Source organism: Galeopterus variegatus, unplaced genomic scaffold, assembly GCF_000696425.1.
Source record: "Galeopterus variegatus unplaced genomic scaffold, G_variegatus-3.0.2 Scaffold5315, whole genome shotgun sequence".
In the NCBI taxonomy this organism is placed as follows: domain Eukaryota; kingdom Metazoa; phylum Chordata; class Mammalia; order Dermoptera; family Cynocephalidae; genus Galeopterus; species Galeopterus variegatus.
Window position 1 is genome coordinate 85,352 of NW_007731426.1, and position 12,252 is coordinate 97,603.

Here is a 12,252-nt window from a genome sequence, read left to right on the forward strand (position 1 = left end):
TAAATGCCTTGAAGGCTTCAGTTAAGTTTTGTGTCTGATCCTGCAAGGCTGAGGATAAAGTCCTGGCCTCAGCAGCAGCCTTTTTTTTTTCTTTTACAACGTTGACTGGATAGGCCTGAGGGGTCGCTTCCCCTCATGGGCTACGGACAGCTGGGGGTTCCCAGCGAGCCATGACAGGGAAAACTTGCGGCTCTGCCCGGGATGTTTTTAAATGTGGACTAGCCTCCTCCACTTCTTCAGGTGCCGCTTTCTCTCCTTTGGCTAAACTTTTCTCAGGGCCTTGCATTGGCAGCTTTGTTTCTTTTTTTCTCTCCTCATCGAACTGCACCCAATCCCTTTCTGCCCCTTCCTGATGCTCGGGACGGAAGCAAAGCTTTAGGGCAGAGATGGTTGGGTAGGATGCCTAAGGGGGGGTCTAGCCCATGATGAATCTCATTCTTTCTGGCCAGGGTCTGAGCCCAGTCCCAAGTCTCATACGAGAACAAGTCGGACGAAGGTGCCCAAGGGGCCACCTTCACCACATGATGCCAGGCACTGGTGGCCGTGGAGTCAGATATTTCTAGGAACATGTACTTTAGAGCTTGGCAGGCTGTCTCATTTTAACATGTACTTTAGAGCCTTGCAAGCTGTCTCGTCACTCTTTCCACACACACACCTCCCATTTGCCCCGCGAGGAAGGGACAAAGGGAGCACAGGGCAGAGAATTGCAGGGACTTCCCCCTGTTACAGTACTCACTCTGACATGCAGGCGGATTACTTCATGGCGACCACCGCGGTTGCGGGGGCCACTCCGCTGGTTGATCACCCTTTGTATACCTTCTTTCAGGGCTGAGCAGCCAGGGGCCTCACTCACTCGCCTTTCACCCACGAGTTTTAAATACTCCTCACGCAGGGCACCACTCTGTCGGGTCTGCTGCCGGCTGACCTGTACAGCACTAGCCTCGTTCCTTTCAGTGGGCGAGAGAACGGCCCGGATTACTCTTTCCCTCTGGTCCCCTTTAGAAGGAGACGGGGGAAGAGAGCCGTGAAGAGAGGTGAGCACACCGCTGTCCCCAAACCAGCCCCGATTAAAGGACACTCAGATGCGGCAGGGGTTCTGTCGAGGCAGTTCCATTTGTTATCACACAAGCACTTGCTTTTATAGGCAGATAGGGAGGGGAGGTTTTAACATAATCCAATTAGCTTCAAGGGCATGCATCCTGTCTCAATGCCTAGCTATTGTGTTCACGAGCGCAGAAGCACGTATTTGGCCAATAAGGGCTAAGGCAACGTTCCCGTGGACACCCCCACCCTACTTCCTCCTGGTGCCGTCTTAGGCTGCCACATTAATACACCCTTGTGGGCCCATAATGGTGCTGCTTGTAATGTCCCTTAAGGTGGCGTTAGTTTTTCAGGCCCGACAAAATCCTTCATGCATCAATTTCAACCCAACATCTATAAACTGGAGCTGGCTGCTGAAAAGATACAGATCATTTTACAGTATGTAAGGAGGTAAGTAAGTAATTAAGTAAATAAATAAGTAAATAAGTAAGTAAATAAGTGAATGAATGAATGAAATGGCTCACTGACAAGGGCAGGCACCTTCTTTGTGAACTGTTTCCACCAGGAAATAAGACTCCAATAAATGATCCTCTTTTTCTGGAACATCCGAACAAGTTAGGCTAAGAGATGCCTTTGGATGCTGATTTGCTGAGATTCTTTCACTCATTCAAGGCTTTTTGGAAAAATGAATTTGATGTCTTATAATGTATGTGATAGAGTTTGGATGTGTTGTCCCCCCAAACTCATGTGGAAATCTGATGCAGTCATGTGTTGGAAACTGATTGGATTATGGGTGTGGATCCCTCATGAATGGATTAATGCTCTCCCTGTGGGAATGGGGATTAATGAGTGAGCTCTTGCTTTATTAGTTCCCATGAGAGCTGGTTGTTTAATAGGCTCTGGCACCTTCTCTCTCTCTCTCTTGCTTCCTTTCTCTTGCTTCCTCTCACCATGTGATCTGCTTGTACCTGCCAGCTGCCTGCCGCTTTCTTCCATGAGTAGAAGCAGCCTGAGGCCCATGCCAGATGCAGCTGTCCCAGAATCATAAGCCAAATAAACCTCTGTTCTTTATAAATTACTCAGTCTCAGGTAATTCTGTTATAGCAACACAAAAGAGAATGATATAGAAAATTGGTACCAGAGAAGTGGGGTGTTGCTTAAAAAAGATACTTAAAAACATGGAAGCAGCTTTGGAGCTGGGTGTTAGGCAAAGGTTGGAGGAGTTGGGAGGACTCAGAAGAAGATAAAAAGATGAGGAAAAGTTTGGAATGTCTTAGAGACTGGTTATGTGGTTGCAAGCAGAATGCTGATAGAAATACAGACTGTAAAGACCATTCTAAGAAGGTCTCAGATAGAAATAAGAAGGAGTTTATTAGAAGCTGGGGCAAAGATCACACTTGCTTTGAACTGGCAAGGAACTTGGCTGCATTGCCTCCATGCCCTTGGACTTTGTGAAAGGTGGGACTTAAGAGTCATGAGCCAGAATGCTTCGTGGAAGAAATTTCCAAGAAGCAAAGCATTAAGGAAGCTGCATGGTTACTTTTAACAGCCTACTCTGAGTTATGGCAGCAAAGGCATGATGTAAAGCCAGAATTTAAAAGGGAAGCAGAGCATAAAGATTTGGAAAATTTGCAGCCTGGCCATGTGCTAGAGAAGTGGACAGTAGGAGAAAGATAAAAGTGTGAAGCAGTTAAACTGGCTACTAAAGACATTAGTTTGGTGGTGAAGCAGCCAGATGCTAATTGCCAAGACAATGGCAGAAAAGCCCTAAAGACATTTGAGAAGTCTGGAAGGGTACCCCACCCATCACAGGGCCTGAGGCCTAGAAGGAGCAAGTTGTCCCAGAGGTCAGATCTGGGGTTCAGCTGCCCTCAGGAACCTACTTCCTGCATCCCAGCTGCTCTGGCTGGAGCAGCCCTAATTATGGGTCATTCAGCATCTCTGGAGAGTAGGAACCTGAACCTCAGTGGCATCCATGTTGTGTTAATTCTGCAGGCTGGCAGAACATAAGGGCAGTGGAGGCATGGAAGCCTCCACCCAGATTCCAGAGGATGTATGGAAAAGCCTGGGGTCCCAGGCAGAGACCTGCCAGAGGGCTAGAACCACTGCAGAGACCATCTATTGGAGCAATGCAGAGCAGAAAAGTGTGGTCAGAGCCCCCACAGAGAGCCCCCACCAGGAAAATGTCTAGTAAAGCCAAGGCATCAGGACTGCTGCCAGGACCCCAGAACTGCAAGGCCACTGGCAACAGGCAACACAGACCTGGAAAAGCTGCAGGCACCAGCATAGCTGTGGAAGCAAGACTGCTCAAGGCTTTGGGGTCCCAGATGCCCAATTGTGCCTAGGATGCAGGACTTGGAATCAAATAAGATTATTTTGGAGATTTAAGACTTAATGTATGCCTTGCTGGGTTTCGGATTTGTTTGGGTCCTGTTTTTCCTTTCTTCTGTTCTATTCCTTCCTTTTGGAATGGGAATGTATACACAATGTCTGTTCCACCATTGTATCTTGGCAATAGATAAATTAGGTTTTGATTTTTAAAGGTTCACAAGTGGGAGAACTTTTGCTTTTGGTCTCAGATGAGACTTTGGACTTTGGACTTTTAAGTTGGTTCTGGAGCAAGCTAAGACTTTTGGGATTGTTGGGATGGAATGATTGTATTTCGTATGTGAGAGTGACATGAGTTTTGAAGGGCCAAGTGTGGAATGATAGAGTTTGGATGTGTTGTACCCCCAAAACTCATGTGGAAATCAGATCCCCAATGTGGCAGTGTTGGAAACTGATTGAGTCATGGGCATGTATTTCTCATGAATGGATTAATGCTCTCCCTTTGGGAGGGAGATTAATGAGTGAGTTCTTGCTCTATTAGTTCCCATGAGAGCTGGTTGTTTAATAGACCCTGGCACCTCCTCTCTTCTCTCTCTCTCTCTCACCATGTGATCTGCTTGTACCTGCCATCTGCTTGCCACTTTCTGCCATGAGTAGAAACTGCCTGAGGCCCATGCCAGATGAAGGTGTACCAGAATCGTAAGCCAAATAAACCTCTGTTCTTTATAAATTACCCAGACTCAGATAATTCTGTTATAGCAGCACAAGACGGACTAATACAGTATGCCAAATAAATAATTACACATATGAATTGGTGCTTTTTTTGGAGGGGGTGTCATGTATTGTTTTATAGTGTTCTGAGAAATCACCTATATTCAAGGTTTTAAAGTAAATAGTTAGTTTTGCTTCAGAACAGCCCTAGTGGGCTAACAGATGGTACATAGTATTACTGCTGCACAATAAATAATTTTCCTATTACCTCTATGAATAAGTACTGGCTGGCATTTTGCCTTCATGAGGAAGCACGTTATCTTTGAGACATAGTATAAAAGAGGAAAAACTCAGGAGAAGGAGATTCAATGATGGTTTAAGATAAAATGAATAGCATATAGCAAAATAGAACTGTGAAATCAGCTCTCAGATACATAGGGGTATATAATATTTCCTAAGAACAAACTGCCCTTATGTATACCTATAGTCCTTTAAAGTGCTACAGTCCTTAACTCAAGGTATATTTTCAGCCTCATCTATTTGTGAATAAGTCTATTCACTGTCTTAATGCTGGAAATATGAGAGTATGCCATAAAGTTCATAGAAAATTAGAATTAAAAGAACTGAGGTTACCAGGGGTGGGAAAGAGGGAGTGGTGGGAGATTTAGTGAGAAACTGGTAAAAGACCACAAAAAATAATTACATTGTGTAATGTTGGATATAACGATTATCCTGATTTGAGCATTACATATTACACAGAGGTATTGATATTCAATGCTGTACCCCACAGATATTTACAATCAATTATTTTTCAATGAAAGAATTTTTTTTAAAACCACAAAATAAAAAGATAATACAAATCTTTTCAGGAACTCTCTGAAGTACCCTTATATTTTATGCCTTTTATAGTAAATAAAGTGTCTACATAGAAGAAGAATCATTATTTGCTCTTAAGGGTATGATATATTCTTACTAATAGCATTTGACAGAATACTAATGATATATTTATACTAATATTATTAAGGGCTATTCTGAAGCAAATCTAAGTACACCTGTCGTGTATCTATTTATGAACATGATATATAATTATAAATGTAATGTTATCCTGAAAACATCAAAAATCTCAAACGTTAAAAATTATAGAGAAGTTGTAAAGACAAAACAAGGAGAAAGAAGAAAAAACAAAGATACATGAAGGAAAGCAATGGTAAAAAAAGGAGAAGGAAATTTAATAAAACTTTTTCTTTGAAAACAAAACAATTACCATTTTTTCAGAATAAAAGACGTATCTCCTAGCCTTACTTTCAAAGTCAAATGTCAGTAATAAACACATAGCTAATTGAAAGTAAGAAAAAAACTTAATAATTTATTTGAGTGTTTGCTATTATTAGATTGTCGAGTCAACATTTATTATAAATGCTGATCAACATTTGATTTGCTACCAAAAGGTAGTTTTAAATATCTCAAATCAGCATATTAAAATTCATATTTGTAGTATTAAAATTAATAAATAATATGCAACATTATAAACCTTTTTTCAGTTGTGTGTCCGGTACTGTAACGCAGTGTAGCATAAAGTTAACATACATGTATGGATGCCTTTCCAAGGTTTATGTGCTTATGTAAGTAGTATATTATTGTTGTTGAAAACATGGGGTTTGAAATAAGGAAAATTTGTCTTCAACTCAGTTTTCCTATGTTTCAGCTGTGTGCCATCAGGAAAATTATTTAACCTGTTTTAATTTCAGTTTACTCATCTAAAAGAAAAGATACCTCACAGAGTTATTGAAAACATTAAGCAAAATGATGCAAAGTGTTTAACACTGTGACTGGCATAATGGGCACTCAATAAATGATGGTATTTATTAATACAAGATGAGTTTAACTGAACAAGTATAAAGCATTAACTTCTATATTTTCCTTTAGAAAGTAATCCAGTGAACCTCCGAACTAAATTTTATGAATTAACTTGATCAATTAATTATTTTTTAATATTCATAAAAGACAAGATGTACGTAATTAAGTAAAATACTTTCTAATTATTATTGTATTATACAATATTATAAACATATCAAAATTAATTCTTTTGTAAAATGATTTAAACAAGGGCAACTCTGGAAAAGAAATAAAAATTAGGAACTGGAAAGAGAGAAAATAATATGTGTGTATGTATACACACACACATGTGTACACAAATAATGCTGTATGTGTATATGTATATTTTTTCACAAAACCTGGGCTAATTATGATAATTAAAGTAGAAAATCAAAGCAACTGACAACCAGGCTCAAGAATTTATTAAGTTCACTCAACAAACACTATGATTTATAAATTTTGATTTTTCCTATGTATGCTATGCAAAGAAATAAAGATTTCATTTAAAAAGATAATCCTCAAAATTATTAAAATCCTATGAGTAATTTATAAACTTTGGAAATTGTCATAAGGTATATAGAAATGTCAACATTGTATAAAAAGATTCATTATTAATTATTGAAATAATACAGTCAATATTGGCAAGTTTGGCAACAAAATTGTGTGGCATTAACAAAGTGAAATTGGAAGTATCAGAGTGAGGGGTGAGAAAAGAATAATATACCCAGCAAGCCTATCTTTCAGAAATGAAGGGGAAATAGGGTATTTCCCAGACAAATAAAAGCTGAGTCTCTTCACCACCCCAGAACCAGCTCTACAAGAAATCCCTACAGGAACCCAGCACCTGGAACCAAAAAATGATAATCATGACCATGAATATACAAGAAAAAACAAACACTAATTGTAGGGCAGATACACAAACTAGAGAGAGAAATAAACAATACCATACCACCTCAAAAAAATATGAAAGACAAGAAAAGGGAAAAAAAGGAACAGAAGATATTTAAATAAATCATTTAAATAGCAATTCAATGTCAGTAGTAAGACGATACCTTCAATATAAATGGCCTAAAGTCCCCACTCAAAAGATACAGACTGGATGATTGGATTGAAAAGCTAGACCCAACTATATTCAGTCTTCAAGAGACTCATTTCACCTGTAAAGACACACACAGACTAAGAGTACAGTTGGATAAAGTTATACCACATAAATGGAAAGCAAAAATAAGCATGTGTTGCTATTCTCATATCAGATAAAATAGACTTTAAACCAAAAACCATAAAAAGAGACAAAGAAGGCCACTATATAATGATAAAGGTACCTATCCAGCAAGAATAGATAACAGTCATAAATACATATGCACCTAACACTGGAGCACCCAAATATATAAATCTAACACTATTAGTCCTAAAAAAAGAGATAGACCCAAATACAATAATAGTTGGGGACCTGAGTGCCTCTTTCTCAGCATTAGATAGAACATCTAGGCAACAAGTCAACAGAGAAACACAGGATTTAAGCTACACTTTAGACAATTTGCACTTGGCAGATATCTATAGAACACTTCATACAACAACCAAAAAATGTACATTCTTCTCAGCACATGGAACATTCTCCAAGAAAAACCACATATTAGGTCACAAATAATGTCACAACAATTTTTTATATTTTCAGACCACAATGATTTAAAATTAGGAATTAGTAACAAGTGAAAGTCTGGAAACTATACAAACACATGGAAGTTAAACAGCAACATACTACTGAATGACATATGAGTCCCAGAAGAAATTAAACAGGAAATTTAAAAAATTCCCCAGAATAATTAAAATAACAACACCTTATACCAAAACCTGTGGGATACTGCAAAAGCAATACTAAGAGGGAAGTTTATTGCAATAAACACTTACCTTGAAAGTACAGAAAGATTTCACATAAACAACCTAATGCTACACATCAAAGAACTAGAAAAAAAGCAAGAACAATGAAATCCTAAAATTAGTAAATGGAAATAAATAATTAATATCCTAGGAAACTAAATGAAATAGAGATGCCTCCCAACAGATACAAAAGATCAATAAAAGATAAAGTTAGTATTCTGAGAAGTTAAAAAAAAAATAGACAAACCATTAGGTAGGCTAACTAAAAAGTGAAGAGAGAAGACCCAAATAACAAAAATTAGAAATAAAAAAGGAGACATTACATCTGATAGCACAGACATACAAAGAATTATTTGAGATTATTATAAACAATTATATTCCAACAAATTTGAAAACTTGGAGGAAATGGACAAATTTCTGGACATGTACAAATTGCTAAAAGTGAACAAAGAAGGCATAGGAAACCCAAACAGATCAATAACAAGCAACAAGATGGAAGCAGTAATAGGAACTTTACCAATAAAGAAAAGTCCAGCATGAATGGCTTTACTGATGAATTCTACCAAACTTCTAGAGAGGAATTAATACCTATTTTCTTCAAACTATTCCAAAAAATTGAAACAGAGGCCAATCTTCCAAAATCATTCTATAAGACAGTATCACCCTGATACCAAAACCAGACAAAGATAAAAAAAAAAAAAAAAAAAAAAAAAAAAAAAAGAAAAGTACAGGCCAATATCATCCATGAACCTAGATGCAAAAATCCTCAACAAAATATTAGAAATAAGAATATAGAAACATTCAAAAAAATTGTAGACTGTGATCAAGTGGGATTCATCCTAGGAATGCAAGGATGGTTCAACATGCATAAGTCAATAAATGTGATACACTACATCAAAAAAATCAAGGACCAAAATGTATTGTTATTTCAATAGATGCAGAAAAAGCATTTGACAAAATTCAACATATTTTACGATACATACTCTTAGTAATTAGGTATAAGACGAAAGTATCTCAACACAGTAAAAACCATATATGACACACCCACCACCAAGATCATCCTATTTAAGAATAATTCCTGTTTAAGAATAGGTATAAGACAAGGATATCCATTATCATCACTCTTATTTAAAACAGTGTTAGTACTATCCAGATTGTACTATCCAGAGCAATCAAGCAAGAGAAAGAAATAAAGGGCATCCAGATGGGAAAACACAAAGTCAAACTGCTCCTTTTTGCAGATGACATGATCATATATATGGAAAAACCTAAAGATTCTACAAAAAAATTTAGAACTGATAAATGATTTGAGTAAAGTTGCAGGATACAAAGTTAACATGAAAAATCAGTAGCATTTTAATACTCCAATAATGAACTAGCAGAAAAAGAAATCAAGAAAGCAAGCCCATTTACAACAGTCACCAAAAAAATGAAATACCTAGGAATCAATTTAACCAAGGAGGTGAAAGATCGCCACAATGAAAATGACAAATCAGTACCGAAAGCATTGGAAGAGAACACAAAAAGAAGGAAATAATTTCTCTGCTCCTGGATTGGAATAATTAACACTGTAAAAATGTAAATACTACCCAAAGTGATCTACATGTTCAATGCAGTCCCTATCAAAATACCACTAACTTTCTTTACAAAAATAAAGAAAATAATTTGAACATTTAGTGGAACAACAAAATACCCTGAATAGCCAAAGCAATCCTGAGCAAAAATAAATAAATAAATGAAACTGGAAGCCTAACACTATCTGACTTCAATATACTGTAAAGCTATAATAACCAAAAGAGAATGTTCTTGGCATAAAAACAGACATATGGACCAATGAGACAGAATAGAGAACCCAGAAATCAACCCTCATCCTTACAGCCAACTGATCTTTGATGAAGGCAACAAGAACATACATTGGGGAAAAGGTTGCCTCTTCAATAAATGGTGCTAGGAAAGTTGGACATCCACATGTAAAAGAATGAAAGTAGATCTATACCTCTTGCCAAATACTAAAATCAACTCAAAATGGATCAAAGACTTAACTATAAGATCTGAAAGTATAAAACTCCTAAAAGAAAACATAGGGGAAACACTTCAGGATGTAGGACTGGGCAAAGACTTTATGAATAAGACCACCAATATACAGGCAACAAAAGAAAAAATAAACAAATGAGGTTATATCAAACTAAAAATCTTCTGCACAGCAAAATAAATAATTAACAAGCAAAAAGACAACCTCCAGAATGGGAGACAACTGCAAACTATGCATCTGACAAGTGATTCATATTCAGAATATACAAACAACTCAAACAACTTAGCAGTAAGAAAGTGACTAACCCAATTAAAAAAGGGCACAGGAGCTGAATTGGCATTTTTGAAAGGAAGATATACAAATGGCCAACAAACACATGATAAAATGCTCAACATTATTAATCATGAGGGAAATGAAAATAAAAACCATATTGAGATACCATCTCACCCCAGATAGACTGGCAATTATTAAAAAGACTGATAATAACAAATACTGGTGAAGATGTGGAGAAAGGGGAACTCTTCTATACAGTTGGTAATACTATAAAATAGTACAGCCATTATGAAAAGAGTAGGGGGTTTCTTCAAACAACTACAGATAGAAGTGCTATATGATCCAGCAATTCCACTGCTGGGTATATACCCAAAGGAATGGAAATCATTGAGTCAAATGGATATCTGCACTCCTACGTTTATTGCATCTCTATATACAATAGCCAAAAGTTGGAATCAACTTAAATGTCCATTGACCGACTATATAAGGACAATATTGTTCATATACTCAGTGGAATACTACTTGACCATAAGAAAAGAGTGAATCCCACCAGTTGCAGAAATATGGATGAATTTAGAAAAAAAAAATATGTTAAGTGAAAGAAGCCAGGCACAGAAAGAGAAATACTGTATGTCTTCACTTATAAGTGGGAGCTAATAAATAAATAAATAAAAAGAAAGAAAGAAAAGAAAAAGAAACAAAAATCATAATAATATGTTGAACTTTCAAAAACAAAGAGAAGAGAACTGTGGTTATTAGAGGTGGATAAGAGAGATGTGTAGGGGGTTGATGAGGAATTCACAAAGATTGATTATGTTTTATAAACTTGAGTATACTAATTATCCTGCTTTGGTCACCATATATTGTGCACAAGTATTGCTATTCAAATCTGTATGCCAAAAATTTGTATAATCAATTATATTTCAATAAAAAAGTCAGAAATTAATTAAAGTTGGAAAATTAGCAAGTAGTATTGTGATATTGCCATGTCAGTTTTCTGTTGGATATAAAGTGTTCATATTTATACTAGCATGAGCTTGCCCCTGGAGACAATCTAGAAATACCTGTTTGTGTACTGGGCAATGAGTTGATGAAAAGTCTGCAAAATAAAATACGTGGGAGCTATGAAAGCCAGGTATGGTTTACTATAGTAAGTTGGCTTTGATGATCAAATTAAGGACCAATAATTTGCCTTCTTTGATACTGCATGTATTAAATGATACTCACACTACAGTATACTTTTTGCTATTAATTGCTAAGAATATGGTATGTTGGTGATCCATACAGAAGATATAGTCTATAGTACAATAAACAAAGAAAAGGTCCTTGTGTTCTCTTACATAATGATATCCAAATCGGCTATCAGTAAACATGGTGAAGCTTCTGGTTGAAAATGCCTTCTTTTAGTAATGTTAAAGTAAGATACTTTTATGGCTTCATTAAAATAGAAGTCACAGTTCTTATACGTGATTAAGAATCTTTCATTGACACGTCTGTAGCAATTTAACAATTTCCAAATATCAATATAATGCATCATCAAAAGACTTATGGCACAGTATGGCAAAATTCTTCATAAGGATTACACTAGAGGGCAGAATAATAAGCTTCTGGTCTTAATGATTTATTTAAGGTTTATTGTAATGGTGGGATTGAGAGATCGTATTTTTTCTGTATTACTTTCAAAATAATGGATGATAAATAGTATATCAGTGTTCTATTGGATCATCTTATTATTTTACTTTGTTTTACTTTTTGCTAAACTCACAAGAACCTGGAACGTAGGAGGCTGCCATAACTAATTTTCCAATGATTTGAATGTAGCAGGCAATGGGCAACTATTTGATAAATTCAGAAGAGGGGTCAACAGCATATAAATTTTACTTAAATAAAGTTTTACAATATAAGTAGTATCCTTTATATACATTTCAGATAGAAATAATTTTTTGAAAGCTTAACAATTTGCAGAAAAATGCATATGTTGTTACTCAATGTCTGAGAAATATATGTAAGTTTCAAAACATGCAAGACCATATGACATTTAAAGATATATCTTTTAAAAATTTAATTTAATTTTTATTTTTTGCCACAAAGCAAGTCTTAATGCATTTGGAAAT

At 36.4% G+C, this 12,252-nt stretch overlaps 1 pseudogene; it reads right to left on the reverse strand.

Moving 5' to 3' along the window:
* LOC103604655 overlaps window positions 1–12,252 on the reverse strand; it is a 68,508-nt pseudogene that overhangs the window by 880 nt on the left and 55,376 nt on the right.